The following is a 19,872-nucleotide window of genomic DNA, read 5'->3' as shown; positions in this document are numbered from 1 at the left end:
TGCCCAGACTGACTACAAGCAATGACATGACAAAGTAGCAACAACAGTGCATTGGAAGATCTGCAAGAAATATCATTTGCCTGCAAGCAAGAACTAATGGACCATAAAATAGAAAAAGTCATAGAAAATGAAGAAGCTAAATTGCTTTGGGACTTTAGAATTCAAACAGACAGGCACTATCACATAACACTCCAGACTTAAGGTAAAGGTAAAGGTTCTCTCGCACATGCATGCTAGTCGTTTCCAACTCTAGGGGCCGGTGCTCATCTCCGTTTCAAAGTTGAAGAGCCAGCGCTTGTCTGAGGACGTCTCTGTGGTCATGTGGCCAGCATGACTAGATGCCAAAGGCACAGAATGCTGTTACCTTCCCACTGTAGTGGTCCCTATTTTTCTACTTGCATTTTTACATGCTTTCGAACTGCTAGGTTGGCAGAAGCTGGGACGAGTAACAGGCGCTCACTCTGTTACGCAGCACTCGGGATTCGACCCGCCAAACTGCCGACCTTCTGATCGACAAGCTCAGCGTTCTAACCCACTGAGCCACCACGTCCCGATACTCCAGACTTAACAATTGTCAATAAGAAAGACAAAAGGTCTGGCTAGTGGACATAGCAGTACCTGGAGGCAGCAGAATAAAAGAGAAAGAACTGGAGAAGATTATAACATTCAAAGACCTACAAATAGAAGTAGAATGATTGTGGCAAAGCAAGCAAAGATAATACCAATAGTTATAGGCACCTTGGGTGCAATCCCAAAATAACAAACGTGACTTGAACACCATCAGCATTCACAAATTCACTATCAGTTAGTTGCATAAGGTAGTTTTACTTGGAACAGCTTACATTTTGCAATGATATCTGTGACACCATCAAACATCAACATCTGCCTATCCCAGGTCTTTGGAAAGGACTCGATAGATAGACAAAAATGCCAAATCCAGTCTGAACATCTTGCTATGTAACAAACCATGACAATAATAATAGCATCTAGGGGACTTCCGGTGGCTGCGCGGCGCCGGAGACAGCCTTCCCGGGCTGCCCGCGGCTCAGCTGAGTAATTTTCACCCGAAACAGCGCCGATCAGCTGTTCGGGTGAATTTGAAGCCCCCTCCTTGGGAGAAGAGGAGGGGGTGAGGCCCCAGGTAGGGGTCGAGTTCTCCGGGGCCGCCTGAGCTTGTAGCTTGGGCGGCTGAAGGATTGAACTCCCCCGTAGCCTGGGTCGCTCCCAGCTGGTCAGCGTCTCTGCTCCGGATTTCTTGGAGCAGAGCCAGGCGTTTGCGACCACCCCTGCCTGAAGGAAGGACTATGGAATAAAAGGAGCAGGCAGAGCGGTACAAGAGGAAAAGGTGAAGAGGATTATTATATTTTACTCTCTAGCTCGATGGACTTTTTAAACTTAAAGTGAAAGTGCGTCACAAGTGAAAGTAAAAGATGGCGGCTAAACCTCCCCCAAAAACTCTTCGGAGTGGTGGAACTTCTCCGGTGCAACAATCATCATTGCAGGCGTTGCGTCCTCCTGATGTATTGACACCGAAGGATTTACAAGATGCTCTTGAAAAACATGCCCAGGTAATTCTGGATTCAATGGGTGATAAATTTGCACAGATGGAGGAGAAATTGGAGAAATTGGAGGAGAGAATGGAAGAGAGGATGGAACAGAAGTTCAGTGTGATGAAGGTAGACATTTTGTCTTCAGTGCATAAAGTGGCTGAATGTGTGGAAGATCTGGATGAAAAAGTGGAAGATTTGACTCAAAAGAATGCCATATTAGAAGCAAAAGTATTGGAGAATGAAGATTTAAGAGACAAAATGGACAGAGAATTGAGTCTTGCTCAATATTACCAGATGCAGTTTGCTGTTAGAATCAGAGGCTTAAAAGAGAATATTAAGGAAGATCTAAAGCAGCTGATTTCTGAGGCTCTGGAAGTGGTATTGAATCAGCCAGCATCTGAAATAAAGGGAGGCATGGATAAAGTGTTTCGTGTGAATTCATGGATTGCTAGACAGAGAAAGCTGCCTAGAGATGTGGTGGTTTATTTTGCAAAGAGGGAAATTAGAGATGAAGTTATACAAGCTGCCTATGATTCTAAAGTTGTGATTGCTGATCAAGAAGTTTTGGTTCTAAAAGAAATTCCTCCAAAGATTTTAAGGAGAAGGAAGGATTTTACATTTCTTGTGCAAGAGCTCAAGCAACGAGATATAAGGTTCAGATGGGAGATCCCAGTTGGGTTGATGGTGATGCATGAAGGTAAAAGGTACCGTCTGGTTACTGTGAAGCAAGCGCGTGACTTCTACAATAACGTTTTAAAAGCAACCCCATTATCACTTTTGGAAACTGCAAAGAGATCTGGAGAAGGAGAACATCAAGAGGCTGAAGATGGACAGACAGAGGAGAACGGTGCTGGAGGAGATCAAGCTACAACTTCTTTGGATGATCCTAGAGAGCAGAGGGTGACGCGTGCTGCTTTAAAACGATCAAAAAAAATAAAAGAACAAGATCAGCAGAAGTCTATGGAACTTCCACAACGTACTTAAAGCCAAGCAGTGGGAGGAGCACGGCCTAAAAAAGACAGTCCTATCAAAGCAGTGCTTCAAGAGCTTTGGGATGATATGCATGACAACTAAATTTTTAACTTGGAACGTTAATGGACTAAATTCACCACAGAAGAGGAAGAAAGTTTTTCAATATTTAAAACAATTCAAGATAGATGTTATATGTTTGCAAGAAACGCATATTAGGGTTGTGGATCAAAAGTATTTATCGAACTCAAGGTTGGGTACCCAATTTGTTGCTTCTGCAATGAATAAGAAAAATGGAGTGGTTGTTTATGTTAAAAGTGCTTTAACAGCAGACTTAATTGAAGCAGATAAGCATGGAAGATACGTTATGATAGAGCTGCTGCTAGAAGGTAAAAAGACGCTTTTAGTTGGATTATATGCTCCTAATCAACAACAAGCTGACTTTTTTAGCTTACTTCATACAAAGCTTACCCAGTTGGATTATAAATCTTTTATTTTTATGGGGGATTGGAATGGTGTTTTGGATGTACAGATGGACAAGGCTGGAGCTTTTAAGCGCGTCCCAAGTCATGCTAGACTGACTAAATCCTTTTTTGAAATGAAGGATGACTTGGAACTGCGAGATATTTGGCGCAAGAGACATTTGCAGGAAAAGGATTATACTTTTTTTTCTGACAGACATCAATCTTTTTCTAGGATCGATTTTATTTTGTTGACTAATGATTTTTTTTTAAGGACTAAGAAGGTGAAGATTTGTGCAAGAACTATTTCTGATCACAGCCCAGTTTGGCTAGAGATTGATAAGGAGAATAGAGATAGGCGCTCGTGGCGCGTAAATGAGAATTTGTTTAGAAATCAGAGAAATGTGGAAGAATGCAAACAGCGGATGAAGGATTTTTTTGAAATGAATATGAATAAGGGCACCTCTATGGACATGGTTTGGGATGCTAGTAAGGCCTATATGAGAGGGGTGTTGATATATATGAATAATAAACATAGACGTGCTGTGGAAGCTAGGAGGAAAGAACTGGAGAATGAAATAAAGGAAAAAGAAAAGGCTTTGATTTTGAATTCAGAGGATGTGAAGATTAAGGAGGCTATTAAACTGTTAAGAGGACAATTTGATAAATTAATGGCTGACCAAGTGGCAACCAATTTGCGGTTTGCCAGGCATAATACCTTTTGCAACGCCAACAAACCAGGTAGATGGTTAGCTTATAGATTGAGGAAAAAGCAAAGGGCTTCTAATATAGATAAAATTGAGCATAAAGGAAGGGTTGTGTTTCAACAGGACCTTATCAAGGATGCTTTTGTGGATTTTTATTCTAAATTATATACTAAGGAGAAGATTAATGAAAAAGACATTGATATATATTTGGAGAATGCTAGCATCCCGGTTCTCACGCAAGTACAAAAAGAGGGGATTAATCAATTAATTACAGAAGAAGAAATTCTCACAGCAATTAAGGAATTGAAGATGGATAAAGCACCAGGTACGGATGGTTTGTCTGCGGCTTATTATAAAAATTTACAATTAGAGATGATGAAACCGTTAAAGGAACTGTTCCAGACAATCCAGAGGGGGGGAAAGGTGCCACCGTCTTGGAGAACAGCTTTTATTTCCTTGATTCCGAAGGAAGACCAAGATGCTACTCAAGTTAAAAATTATAGACCGATATCGCTTTTAAATACAGATTACAAGATATTTGCTAAGGTGTTGGCTAATAGACTGATGAGGGTTCTGCAACAGGTGATTCATGGGGACCAAACGGGGTTTATTAGTGGTAGGCAAATGAAAAATAATGTGAGGCATATAGTTGATGTGTTAGAGTTTTTGGAAAGGAACAACCAGATCCCTGCGGCGCTAATTTTTCTAGATGCTGAAAAAGCTTTTGATCAATTGAATTGGCAATTTTTGATGAAAGTTTTAGACAAAATGGATTTTGGGGAAATTTTTTTACAACCGATTAGGGCATTATATCAAAAACAAACTGCCCGAATTATAGTTAATAATAGTCTGACAGAAGTATGTAATATTGAGAAGGGCACAAGGCAAGGGTGTCCGTTATCACCCTTGTTATTTGTGTTAACATTAGAGATATTATTGGTTAAAATACGGAATTCGGAAAAAATTAAGGGTATACAAATTAGAGATCAGGATTATAGATTGAGAGCATTCGCAGATGATCTGGTTGTTACAGTGACCCAGCCAGAGAACTCTGTTGTGGACCTGATGGAGATAATAACACAATACGGGAAGGTTTCTGGATTTAAAGTTAATATACAGAAAACCAAAATTCTGGCCAAAAATATGACAGTTTCGCAAAAGGCTCTCTTAGAAGGATTAACTGGATTTGAGATTGTTAAAAGGGTTAAATATTTGGGGGTGCTTTTGTCGCCCTCTAATACAAAGTTATATAAAAATAATTATGAAAAACTATGGGGGAATATTCAAAAAGAATTGGAGAGTTGGGAAAAATTGCAATTGTCCTTGTTGGGACGGATCGCAGCAGTGAAAATGAACGTCCTGCCTAAATTTCTATTTTTATTTCAAATGATACCGATTCTTAAGAAAGATTCTAATTTGGAGGAATGGCAGCAAGGTATCAATAAATTTGTTTGGGCAGGGAAAAGGCCACGAGTTAAACTTAAGATTATGCAGGATACTCGTGAGAGAGGTGGTCTTAAAATGCCCAATCTTAAACTATACTATGAATCTGCTGCATTAGTAGGAATAAGTGATTGGATTAATTTGACACAAGAGAGATTATTAAATCTTGAAGGCCACAATTTGTTGTTTGGCTGGCATGCATATTTGTTGTATGACAAGAAGGTAGACAATGTGTTTAGAGTGCATATTCTAAGACAGGCATTGTTGAGAGTTTGGAAGAAGTATAGACATAAGCTAGATTGTAAGATACCACTGTGGGCAATTCCAAAACACGCAATAGAAAATATACATGCTGGTTTCAAACATGATGTGACTACGTACAAGGAGATTCTGAGCTTGGAAAGAAATGTCTGGAGTTTGAAATCATATAGCCTCTTGCGAGAAGAGAAGGTTGTTCAAAATTGGTTTCAATATACTCAGCTACGGGCCAGGTGGAAAGAAGACCAGAAAATTGGTTTTACAATGACTGATGAAAATTTGATAAAGCAAATTAGAAATCAGGGTCCAGCACATATCAAACGGATATATCTTGCATTGATAGAAATTGACTCAGAAACAGAGCTTGTTAAAGATTGTATGATTAAATGGGCCCAAAATATCCAAGAAGTTGTTACAATGGATACGTGGGAAAGGATTTGGGTGAGGAACGTAAAATTTACACAAGCTCAAAATCTAAGAGAGAACTTTTATAAAATGTTTTATAGATGGCATTTAGATCCTAAAAAGCTTGCAAGTATGTATCCGAATTATCAGCCTAAATGTTGGAGGTGCGGTGACGAAGACGCAACATATTTTCACATATGGTGGACTTGCAAAAAGGTTAAGGATTTTTGGATAAAAGTCTGGTGGAGCATGCAGAAGATTTTTAAACAGAGGATAAAGTTTTGTCCGCAATTTTTTTTGTTGGGAATAATTACAGATGCAACAGTTGTGGACACTAAGTTGATGTTGAATTTAATTACGGCAGCAAGACTCTTAATAGGTCAGTATTGGAAGAAGGAGGAACTGCCGACTATAGAAGAATGGACTTTAAAGGTTTCTGACCTGGCAGAGATGGCAAAGATATCGGCCTATTTGAAAGATCATTCGCAAGAACGCTATATTATGGAGTGGAGAAAATGGATTGAGTATATCCAGAACAAATATGGGACTAAAAAGTTTCATGTAGCATTTGAATAAGTCTTTCCTTCTTTTCTCTTTTTTTTTCTTTTTTCTCTTTTTTTATATATTTTATATTAATAGTGTTTGTAGTTATCCTATATGAGCTAGAGAGTGATAGATTTTAGAGTTTACGGTTGTTAGCATATGGTTGTTTATGATTCTTTTTTTTTTATACCTTGTACTTAGCTCTGGGAAGTCGGGGGGGGGAGGGTGGGAGGGGTAAGGAGGGAGGGATAGGGGAGGGGTAGGGGGGTTTGTTAAAGATAAAATGTATGATAAAACTTTTCAATAAAAAATAATAATAATAGCATCTAGGTTGAGATAAATGGAGGAATAAATAAAACAGCATTATTATTGGCATATAGTATTATAATATCTATCCAGTCTAGGAGAACATGGAGTGATGCTTTCTGAAAAAGGACTGCATATTTCTCAAAGTTGTAATGATGGGGGATTTACAGTAATATAAGATTTGTTGGGAGACAAATTCGGCCAAGCATGATCCTTCCAGGAAAGTCCTGACTTGTCTTGCTGACAACTTTCTCTTTCAGAGGATAGAAGAAAACATAAGATCAGCTGTCCTTGATTTGATACTAATAAACAGAGTTTATTTTATTAAGGATGTGGAAGTAACATTTTGCCAGTGAATTGATGAAGTAAATCAAGATGGGTGAGAAATCTTTAAAAACAAGGAGACATGAAAAACAAAATGACGAACAATTCCCACGAGGAGAAAAATGGAGGATAGCAGAATATCTGAAAGAAAAAAGGGCAGCATAGGAAGCAGAAACAGGAATAGATCAGTAAAAGAAACATACAGAGGAAAGTGAAGATCTGTTTTCTCCAATTCCAGACCACGGGACAGGAAATTATTAATTCCACAGAAAGGCAGATTTTGACTGAATGTTCAAAACACTTCCTAGTGGTAAGAGAAGTTCAACAAAGAAACCTATTATTCAGGGAAATGGTCAGCCCCTTTCAGTGGAGAGAAGAGTTAAAAGGAAAAGACTTCCCATCTCCCTGTCTTCTTATTTGGGGATTCATGTAGAATTGTAGATATTTTGGAACAGGCTAAAACATCAGCAAACTGCAAGCATCAATTTACAGTAGCTATATTCTGAGAAATAGTATTCCATTTCAGTTAAGCAGCATTTTTAGATAGCATTAATTTGGGGTGTCTGTTCTTTCTTATTTACTGAATTTAGGATTTTAGAACAGGCTGGTTTATTATGCACAATACCTGTTGGCTTGCTTTGTTTAGCAGTTCTCTAGGGCTAGAACTGAAGTTGCCAGTTCTAATCTTCTGTTATCTTTATGACACCCAGATGTCCTATCTACCTGCATCTTATGTGCTAGCAAATCCATTTTTGCTAATCATTAGCATATCCCAATATGAGACCTGTAGCTTTCCTACAGTTCTTTTAAAGCCAGGTCTAGGTTTTAGTAAATAAAATAGCATACCACACCTCATCAATCAATCAATCAATCAATCAATCAATCAATCAATCAATCAATCAATCAATCAATTAGTCAATCAATCAATATTTTTCCCCAGTGAGCTAAGGTTGCTTGTCTGATTCTAACCTTCCCATTTTATTCTCAGAAATATGTGCATCTCTTCGGTGAGTTAAGAAGCAAGTGACAAAATGTGTGTTATGATATCACTCACTCATATTTGTGCATACAGTATCATGATGCAAGTACTAGAGGTTGGAGTTTGCAGTCATGATGCCTACTCATTTTGGCTTTGTGAATCAGTACCTCTACTCAGAACACATCCCTGAGACCCATTAAGTAGAGGAGGGATGAACTGACACACTCTACTCAGGTACAGAAATTTCTAAACATGATTTGTTTAAAAACTACACATCAACCTAGTTAACAGTTCAAGTGGTTTGTTTCTGATTTTGGATGACTATATTGTATGCACCCTATTTACTCAATAAAACATGGCTATGGCTTACATAATAATAAACTAATAATTAAACTCTAGTACTACTTTTCTAGGTGTCAGTCCAATTAAACACAAGGGGGCTTCATTCCAATCAATGCCCCTATTGCCTGCACTGTTAAGGCTCTCTTAACAGAGTACTTCCTGCATGTAGCCCTAATCAAAATATTTCCACTAGAATATTTTTCTACTACAGTTGCTACAGTCTGTTTCTGCACTGTATAAACCATTACACTGTTTGTGCCTAGGAAAACAAATAAGAAGGTCATGGAAAGGGATGGGAGGCAGTCAGATGTGCAAATATTCTAGGGTTATAATTTCAATACATTCTGGGTGATAATGAAATTTAATAAATCATAAGATACAGTAGATCACCTACCAATAGGGAGAAGTGCAGAAACACAGAATCATTATTTCCACGGGTGTCATTGAGATAAGATAAAATGCCCCAAGTATTTTTACTGATAGTCTTGCTTTTAAGTATGTTATTACACTGAGGTTGTTGCTATTTATCTACGGTGTACACTTACATAATTTTGACATTTTAAATCAAATTTTATTGTTTGCATCTTGATTTTTTTTCTTTGCTGGTGAGTTGGGTGAACAGTATGTTGACTTAGAATGTCTCTAGATTAGAGAGACTGACTTGCACAGTATAGCATAAGAATTCTGGGGGATAATTGGGCTTGGTTGGATATATGATATTCTGGCCAAAGTGTGCTTAAAATTATCTATACTGTCCTTAGCAGTGCTGAACAAGGATGTGTGTCATTGCCTTGGGTATTTCTGCAAAATATACAAGAATTCCTTATGATGAGTTTATAGGTGCATTGGTTGGGATGTAATGTATGTTATTTTGTATGCAAGTGATAGCATGTTACTGGCTAAGAACCCAATGATTTTTGGTGATGTTAGTGGATTATATAATGCAATGAATAGTATAAAACTGAATATTTAGTAAGATGGTTCTTTGACTGAAAAAAAATGAAGTGAATCATTTAATTGTCTATGGAGTCATCCAGGTCATAGATATCCCAAAGATGCTTTTTCATGAGGCAGCTGGATTTTCTTGTTTTTCTTTGAAGACATTTCACTTCTCATCCAAGAAGCTTCTTTAGCTCTGATTGGATGGTGGAGAATGGAAGGATTTATAGTCCTGCAGACAGCTGTTCATTTGCATTCTTTTAGCGAGTCTTTAACGCTACCTAGAGACTTATCTGTGTCTTCAGGGTCACCTAAATAGTGCATGGGTGTGGAGCCTTCTTGGAACTGTTGAAAGGACTGTGTTGTAGGCTGGAGATAGATGATGTTGGATCCCTCCCCCTCTGTTGAGAGAGGGCTGAATCATTTAAAATTATACCTAAATGGTGAAGACTCTTCTGCTTACCTAGGTAAAGGTTGTTGTTGTTGTTGTTGTTGTTTTACTAAAGATAGGAAAATAGAGTGAGAAATCTTAAAACATGCAAATGTTAATAGAAAGATAGTATGTAGAATGTGGTCTGTTCAGTAAAACTAATGTTCACCAAAAGAAGCAAAATGGTTGGGTAAAAAGAATTGGCTTCTTAATGAGAGTTGGATATGTCAAGAGAAGCATAACAATGGATTGAATGAAGTGTGAATGGGGTGCTTTAAGAAGTGCATGTGGCAAGACAGGAATAGAAAAGATAAAGAGTGAATGATTGCAAAATGAATGTGGACTGAGAGCAGAAGTGGGTGACCAGTATGAAAAAACAAACATGCTGTGAATAATTTCATCTTTAGAAAGAACAAATGAGGCTTGCATTGTAAAACAAATACTTGAAAGAAGAGGGAGGAGGTGGGTAGAGTGAAAAAGTTATAGCTGCACAGAGTTGATGGGATCCTGAAAAAGAGATATGAGAAATTTAAAACAAATAAACCTTAGGAAAGTGTAGCGTCTAGGGCTAGGCCCATGTGAATAAGATCCATATTTGAGCATCTGTAATTTGCAGTTTGAGATCTATCTGTAGCTCTCCTCTATTGCTTCATTAAGGTACCATTTTTACCTAAAAGTTAATCCTGAATTTAAGCTGATTCTACTACCTCCCATTAGGTAGACCTGGAGAGTGACCAAGCCCTGCAAGGTGGCTTGTGTGGTGTGACAAATTAAGTCCCACCCTACTGATGCATATACAAAGGGGTGGGGCTTAGATTGTAATAAAATGCTTGCCATCCCCCCACCTACTGTAAAGTACTGCTGGATTCCCCTGCAAAAAATGGAAGATTAGTAAAAATAAATAAATTAATGCATATCATGAGTGTATTGTCAGAGCTCTTCAGACATCCTTCTCATTTGAAAGGTATTTTTTTCAACTACTCTTTCTTTCAGGATTATTGCTAAATGATATAGCCAAAATATGAATTTTTATTTTTTATTTTTTATTTTATTTTAATTCCATTTATATCCCGCCCTTCTCCGAAGACTCAGGGCAGCTTACAAGCTTAGCAGTAGCCTTCATTCTATGTATATGCCTGCTTATTAGGGCTTTCACACACACACCAAGCGGCATTATTACAAAGTCAGCTTAATTGCCCCCAACAATCTGGGTCCTCATTTTACCTACCTCGGAAGGATGGAAGGCTGAGTCAACCTTGAGCCTGGTGGGATGCGAACCTATTTTGGTGGCCCTATTTTGTTTCCATAAATGCCATGTAGGGCAGAAGAATCTCATAATATTTGTATGCCAGTAAATCAATGGTTGATCAAATAATGGTATTTTATTATCATTTGATTAGTTCAATTTTTATTTTAGATTTATGTTTGTACTATTGCTGTTCCCTTTTGTTTGAGCAGGTGGTGAACAATGATAGTGCATTTGAAAATAAAGTATTGCCACTGCAGTCTGTCTTAATTCATCTTCTTTTCTCTGTTAAGAGATGCTTTGATTTTTGAAAAGTGACAGTCATTTTGTTTCACAGTTTGACAAATGTCAGTCACCACAGATGCATACTTTTGTCATTCTGTAGCTCTCATGAGTTAAAATAATATTGGTTTATGGTTATTAATGCCATAGAAACTGAATAGTTAATACATCATGATAGCTCAACATTATACATCCTGGGTATAACCTTAGTAAACATCAGTCAGGAAGCAATAAGTACTGGCAGCTGGATGTTTCCCTTATGTCAGAAGACTTTACTATTTAAAACTAACTTTTTATCTAACAATGTGAAGCTAATCTTTATGTAAAATATTAGTTGGAGCTCTGGAAGTATTTGCAAATATTGGTGAGAGTAATTAACAACAAAGAGGTATTTAATCAAGTATGTAAAGTATTAACTTTGGCCTTTATTAGCAAACCATGATGAACCAAATGGTAAAGATAAAGGATGAACAAATATTACTTAAAGGACCCTCAGCAAGAGTGAGATACTGGCAAGTAAATGTTCATTTACTAATTTTGACCTGAATAGACTTATTTATCATAAAATATTTTGGCAATTATTGCCTGAAAAATGGGTGTCATACTATGTTCAGACTGTTTTATTGTTTCTCTTATACAGTGTTTAAAATATGTATATTTTAAATCTCAGTATTAATTTGGTCTTCTTAAATTTAATGCTTTATCATGTAGTGATACTTATTTCTCAGTGCGCAATTTTTTGTCTGGGAATTTTAATGATAGAGAAATTAAAGATAATATAAATATTGCAAATGAAATTAAATAGGCAGTGAATTTTCAGTTATTTTAATACGGTAACATATATTAATTTACTGCTGATTTTATTTGATACTCAAAAATTATTAATGCATTTTAAAAGCAAGCTGTGAGTAAGAATCCTGATGCTATCTGTTTTAATGAAACACAAGAGGAAAACAATATTTACTCTGTCACTTTTAATACCAATTCATCTTGAAGTTTTAGTTAATTATTTTTCACAGTAGTACACCCTTGGATGATTGGAGGATTTTCTTCCCTCTCTATTACAGTTTCTGATGGTGAACTCAGGCTGAATTTGACAGAATAAATCAATATGTGTCTCTAGCAGTTAATTAGAGTATATTCTTTAGAGATACATAGAACTTAACACGGCATCTCAACTACAGATTTATTTTAAAGAATTTTAATGTTTTTGGGGTGACCCTAGTAATAAAATTTGAGAAAGTAATTAAAATTCAGCGGGAGTTCCAGATTTATAAAGGATGGTTCTTCAGAAAAAGCATTTTAATGATAAACAGACCCCTGCTGCGTGCGCGGGGGGGGGGGGGGGAGAAACAGAAGTAGTCATTCACCACATCTGGAAGATGCTGAGTTGAAGGGGGAGAGGTTAAGCACTTTGGTAACATTCCTTAGTTTGACATCAACAAGTACCCTTTGGGGAGCAAACTTAAGCAGAATTTGTTTCAAGCTCCTTAAATGCTGCATGGGGCTGGTGCAAGAAAGCTATGTGGTCTAATTGCTAATTGAAATGGATTACTAATTGACATCTTCCATCCAGTCTTGTACTGTCATCATATGGGAATACTTAAAAAGACATATTGTAAAAGCATTCCTGTTTTTGCATTACCCAGCAAGATGGAGATATGCTGTTGCTGTATCAGTGGAACAGCTGCTGTATATAACACAGAGGAGGAAAATATCCAGCTACAAAGTATGAAAAGCGCAGGATGCTGGGAATTCTGATGATGTTCATCGTAGGGATTGTCCTGCCATCCACCTGTGGAGGCAGCTAATGAGGTCACAGTAATGGAACATCCCCCCCATTGCTTCCAGATAACAATGGGACTGGGATAATTTATCTAGTCACCCCCACCTTATTATTCTAGCAAGATACTATATCTTGCTGCAGCCAGGTGGCACAATGTGTTATTTTTTCAAATCCAGATACAACTATCCAGGTAATACCCAAAGAATGGTGCTGCTGGATTCCCAGGCAACTGCCCCTTGGTTTATATTCCTCCGTGAATCTTCTCTGGCTGCTTATGTTCTTTCAATCCTTGCCCTAACTTGGTTTAACAGCTGCAAAACAGCTCCAGTAGTAATAGGTTTGAACAAAGCCTATGTCATTGCATAGTCTTGCCATATTCCTTCATCTTGCACAGCATAGAACTGAATCAACCTATTTACTGGGTTTAACCCAATCCACTGCCTGAGCTATAAATGAAAGTCTTGCTTTGCAAACCAATCTACCAACTCAAATTAAAGCTAACCAAGCTTGATGTTTTTTGGCAATTGCTGCTGCTAAGCCCTTAATTGCTCTGGTTAAGCATGTTTTGTGAACTCAGCTTTTTAGCATCTTTTAGCAGTATTGTCCTACTGTTGTCCTTCAGATGCATTGCCTTTCAGCTCTCGGAGTGTTAAAAATGCTATTCTACTTGCATATACAATACTATCTTAACTATGAAAGATAATATATTTTGTTATCTAATTTATACCCACCATAATTATGGCTCTTGGTGATTTACAGTAATTAAGAAGATGTAATATAATATCTACAATAACTTCAAGAACAAGTATGCACCCAGACAAAGAAAGTTTAGTGTCTTCTTTATATACCTGCAACAAGTAAGCAACAAGGAATAAAAATGGTGTGTGTGTGTGTGTGTGTGTGTGTGTGTGTGTGTGTGTTCCTAGTTCAAAATTCAAGGTCCCATAAGAGATGGGAAGCAACTAATATGGGCAGGCCCCACAGGTTTGCTCCAGCTCTACCTGTGGGAGAACTCATTTTTTGGGCCAAGAAAAGACAAGGGAGATCAAAAGGAAGAACAGCTAGAAGGGGGAAAAGTGAGACTACACACAACCAGGATGGAGATTTGAAACAGCCACATAGTCTTATAGTGAGCTAGCAAAAGAGGAATATGATAGATCTGAAGCTGAACCTCTTTGGGACTAGAAGTGAGGCAGGATGTGATTCAGAGCCAAGACAATCCACAAACCAGGAACTCTTTTATTTGGAAAAACATCTGCTAACCATTTCAAAGAATTTGCCTCAGAACTATATGGTCTTTGTGCTAAACTAATTATTGTATGTTTTGATCTACCCTCAAATTTTACACCTCAAATCTCACCCATCTGGATCTGTGACCAGTACCCGAGGCAGTCTAACATTTGAGGCACTGTAGCTTTAGCCAGGTTGTAACTGTTTGGTCAATGGACTAGCCCAGCTAAAAGACAGTTTTCCTTTTTAAAAGAAACAGAACTTTGTTAACATTGATGCTGTTGTTTTCATCACTTTGTAGAGCCAGGGTTAAAGAGAAAGAGTGTGGCCAAGGTATTTCTCCTTTCAGGAAGACGGTGGTGGAAGCTGAAAAATATCCATCATCCATAAGTAGATCATGTGCCAGAAACCTGGCCTGCTGGAGGAAGACAGGGATTGAGAACAACCTGCAGCTTCATGGCACGGGGGCTGCAAGTTGGCTGCCTCCTGGAAAGTAAAGACCTAGAGGGTTTTATTTAAAGAAGATTAAAGGGGAAAGTTACTAGGCACATAAGACAGCCAAAGCTTACTTTTTCACTAATATCAGTGGAACTGAAGAGTGCTTCAGGTAGATTTGGCCTTGAATATATTTTTGTACGTTTTATCTGCTGAAGTTAATTGCAGACCAAGAATCTTTAAGAATCCAAGAGCTGAAGAGGGAGGGATCCTGACCCTGTACTAGCTAAAGAAAAAATTCAGATAAGAGAACCAATTAATTTGGTAATTCCTTCTTGTAGACTTATTTCCCTTAGCCATATATGTGTGTGGTGACTATATATGTGTTCTAAGTGTTAGAATACTTATACTTCTAATCAAGAACAATTAGAATATTGTTCATGTTCTAATCATGAACAGTTAGATCAATTCTAATTGTTCATGAGTGAGGGACAACACACTTTTAACCTGACATTTTGGGATTGTTTAATGTAGCAAATAAGGGAGAAAGAGACTATAGCTGCACATAAACTGCCAATTATTATTTTTCTGTGCATGTTGTATTCCTTTACAATTATTTAAAGCTACATACTTAGTTAAGAGTAGAAGCAGTGAAAACTATACACTCTGTACTGTGAGAGAAGTTTTGCAACTGATTTTATTATTTTCTTTTTATTGCCTCCTCTTCTGCAAGCCAATTTTGCCCTATAAATTATGTGGGAGAAAAGATGGAGGGTCTTTGGTTCAGGCCTTGTTATGCAGCTTGGCTTTCTGAAAATAGGGAGATGGAGGGAAAGGATGGACGGATGGAATGCAGATATGGCAATATGTCATTATGCTATATGCATCTATGCAGTACATAGTTTGTTTTGTTTTGCCCCACAAAAAAGAGCAATAGACCAGAGGCAAAAGTACCAAAACAAGGCAGCTGGATCTGACAAGTCAAACCACTGACAGCATAGGTTAGATAAATCATATTTTATGAAAAGCCTAAAAAGGACAACCAGTAAGAAGCTAGATGTTGGATTATTGTGTAAAGGTGACTGGTCAGAAGTAAGAAGGAAAATGCACTCTGGACCGCAATAACAAAAAGGTTTAAACTGATAGCTGGGGAATTTGAGAGGGCTTTTGCTATTACTGTGCTGACTGAAATCACCTCCCCAAAGCATTTCTGCTCCTTGTGTAAATTTTCCTGTGGATATCTAATTGGGCTGGACACCCCATTAGGTCTAGAATATAGGAGAGGCTTATTGATTATGATATTAGGACTTGGAGGAAGAGGTACTACACTTGTCTCTTTTTGCTTTGCTTTGCTGTGTAATTGTTTTGCCTACTTGCTTACATAAAAGAAGTTTGGAAATTTTTGTTGTTTGTCATTAAATTTGTCTGGTTCAATGCCGCCTGAGGAAATGAGAGTCCAGGCTTAATCTGTACATAAATGAGGAAACAATGTAAAATGTATCTATTGATAGAAATATTTGTAGGTGGCTAAGGAGAAAAGATTCTGGGGAAGAAGAAAGTAGGTTTGCAAATCAAATGCTCTGGTTGAGTTAAATCCTCTGTGGATTTATCTAAATTGGGAATGTACGACTTGCCTCTTGCTGCTCCTTAAATTGGTTTTGGGCGCAGACTTGCCAGACTGATTCAGTGCTTTATATGAAGGGTATTTTGTTGACCCCCAAATGTATTGGCTGTATGATCCACAAGTGCAGAGGCAAACTATCTCAAAGAGGCAATGCAAAGCATAAGATATTTCCAGGAAAATATCTGCCAACATCACACAGACTATAGAGATTCTCATATCCAATAGTCCATCCTGGAGTAGCAATAGTCAGACCTTGGTCACCTCCCCAGAAATCTCTAACAATTTTATTGTTGCTCAAGAAAACACTCAAAAGGGTCAATGTATGGAAAGCAAACATCCTGTCATTTCATATGTATTTCATACATTCATTAATATATATTTAATGAATTATGGAACAAACAAAAAACAAATAGTACTCTGAAAAAGTAAAGAGAGTAATATTCTCCATTTGCATTGTCATATGAATATTTTCATTCTTCTGTTTTGGGGGATTACTTTGCCTTGAAAGGATAAAAGATGATGACATTTTTAAAAATGATATCTTATCAGGAACAATTTTATGTTTTAAAGACTACAGTTGAAAGGTTTCTGAAATAGTTTTATTCATAATTTTATTTATTGTTACAAAGATGTACCTGATTCTAAAACATGTCAGGTGCCTAAATTGTTTTACCTAATAATATTTATATGATTTCTTAGGAATAATTGCCACTGAAATGATTGGGGCTCAGATTTAAATAAACATGTGCTATAGATTTGTGTAATGATCCTTAACATTAACATATAAGCGTACAACCTGAGACTCCAAGCTGGCCTAGACCTGCCCCATCCCACCCATTTTTTCCAAAAAGTGTAATTTTTAATGTTATAGGTGTAGATTACTAAATGTATGAGGTCTGATCAGAGGAACAATCTTTGATTTAGTTTAAATTCAATCAAGTCTGATTTGGGTACTTCTGATATCTACTTAAAGTTCAAATACAGTAACGTTTGTAGCTGAGAATGATTGCCTAGTCTTAATTTATGCAATGTAGTACATTTCACATACAATATAAATTATATTTATAAATGCATTTCAATCACACATTATCTCAAGAAAGAACTTTTGTTTTATTTTCTGAGGGCTCCTTTGCATGAAAGGACAGACCTGTTCTAAAGTCAGCACAAGTTTCAGAGATCAATAAAAACCAAGCCAATTACCTCTGAAAATAAATCCACTCGCCCTTCAATGCTGAGGATATTCTGTGTTGTTCTGGAACTGTGGCTGCATATCTCTCCACTGGGAGGGACTCTTAACTGCCTCCTCCTACTTTCCATTTCTAACAACTCAACACCACCATCACAATACTTAGTCTTCCATCACTCGTTCTGCTGAATGCAGAAATTACTTTGCTGGTCTCCCAATAGAATAATGGCCAGTTTGGTTTTGGATGTTTTCATTCAAAAAGCAAGCACGGAACGTTGGATGCTTGCTGCCTCCTGTTTTTGGAGATCTCCTATTGGTTGGATAGAGATACTGCATATCACCTTGTAATGCAAGTAGGCAGAAGTTGCAAGCTCCAAAGCCTATCCATTTGGATGGACAGAATTATATGAAGACTATCTTGGAAGAACAATCCATCACCCTGATGAAAATTTACTTTGGATTTTCCTTTAAGCATCTAGATTGTGAGGAGTTATGGTTTTAAAATACTTGATTATCTTAATCAATTATTTATTACCAGCATGAATATGATATAAGCATATATTTTCATCTCTATTACTTCTCTGTGCTGGAGTGTCAAATGTAAGGATCTGTAAGACTGCAGATGTCTGTGACTTTAAAGATCATATTTAAATAAGTTTTCCATAAGCCTGCTTACCTTAGAAATTTTCTGGGACATCATTTCTGTTTTCACTTGAATTCTCTCCCTCCTAGCACCATCTCCTTTTCTAGAGTTTTCTTAACTGAAGCTGGGCCAAGTCATATTTGGAAATGATGCAAAGAAGAGGTAGAACTTTGTACTGTGGGAAGTCAGCCCCGCCCAGAGAAGGAAATGTTTGGGGGAATATTAAAAAGGGCAGAATATTATATTTCCCCAAAGGAAATCAAGCCCAAGTCTCTCTTCTCCCCAAGCAGAAACCAGGTGTGTAGAAATGCAGATCTGATAATCCTTTCAGAAAGACTGGACCCAGGAAGTTTAGAGCTGATGGGATTAGAAAGACAAAGATCCCTAGAACCAACAACCCTTCACCCAAAAAATCCAACACAGGACATAGCCATCAGCCCCAGCCCCAGGGAAGCAGGATATGACCTTTAGGACATAATAGGATTAACCCACCACATCAGAATACCAAAAAGGACAGACTCAAAAACTCAGATCAAAGTGCATGCCACAGGAACAGAAAACAACTCCAAACAAAAAAGCCCAAGAAGGTATAAAAACCCACCACTCCAAGCTACATGTGGTCAGCTTTTCCAGATCCACATTTCTGCCTGGCTCTGCTCTTCAGTAAACTACAAGCTTCTTTCTAAAGCAGTCTCCATTTTGTTTATTCCCGGCTTGGAATGGACCCAGATGACTTTTCTTTCAACAGTACCATAATCATATCTAAGGCACAAAGCCAAAATCAGAATAGACATGGTACATTTGACTTAGAATGTGAATTATCACAGTAGTCAGCAAATAAGCACATTTTGTTTGCAGCAGAAAACATCATGGAGGAAAAAGGAAAAAGAGACACCTCCTTCTAGCTTAACATATAAAGATAAGTTGTGATCCATATGGAGAATGAAGAATTCTTAGTGGTCTGTTCTTAAAATAAATGGCAGTGAACTTATTTATCCAAGTTGAAAGGCCTAATTCAGTAAATCTCTCTTTCTTTTTCCTTGTATATACCCTGAGATCTATTTAAAGACTGTGCATGCAGCCAATTATTTTTTTTAGGGGATTGACACTTCCAGAACTCTGCTTTAAAGAGAGAAAAAGATTAAAGAGAACTAGTTTAGCAGTGCTGTGTGAGAAATAGATTATACTCTATCTCTTATTATCTTGAGTCAGTGGTATAATATAGCTTTGCTGGAAAAAAGATGAATATGAGTTTAGGTCTCTTAATAGATCCCTAGTATCCAATGTATAAGAACTTTCTTTCTTTGGAAAAGGGAAGTCTACAGAGAATATGCTAACGTTCTACAAATACACAAAGTACTTTTGTTCAGAAAAGAGCAAATATTTAAGGCCTGCTGCCCAAGGAGGCAGGACCAAAATGTAATGAACATCAGATTGTTCAGATGCTTTCAGTAATGCAAAAGTTGAATATTTTATTGCATAGTACCATCCCATCCACATTAAACACAGACATGTCTCACTTATTTAAAATACTATTCAACCCAGGAACGTAAATGGGACACAACAGTTTTTGGCTGAACCCAAAAAAGACTGAGTAGCTTTTGGGAATTTGGACTTTCTGGTGTCCAGGATCTTCCATCTTTGGTTCTGGATGGGGTTGCACTACTTCAGACAGACCTGGGATGCAATCTATGGATTCTCCTGGACTGATTGAAAAACAATTGTGGCTAAGCAGGCCTTTGAGTAGTGTGCCAATTGTACCTGTTGTTGGACCTAGAGTCCCT

The sequence above is a fragment of the Vipera berus genome (assembly GCF_964194415.1).
Source record: "Vipera berus genome assembly, chromosome: 2".
Taxonomy (NCBI): domain Eukaryota; kingdom Metazoa; phylum Chordata; class Lepidosauria; order Squamata; family Viperidae; genus Vipera; species Vipera berus.
The sequence above is the reverse complement of the archived record's forward strand: the minus strand, read 5'-3'. Positions refer to the sequence as shown.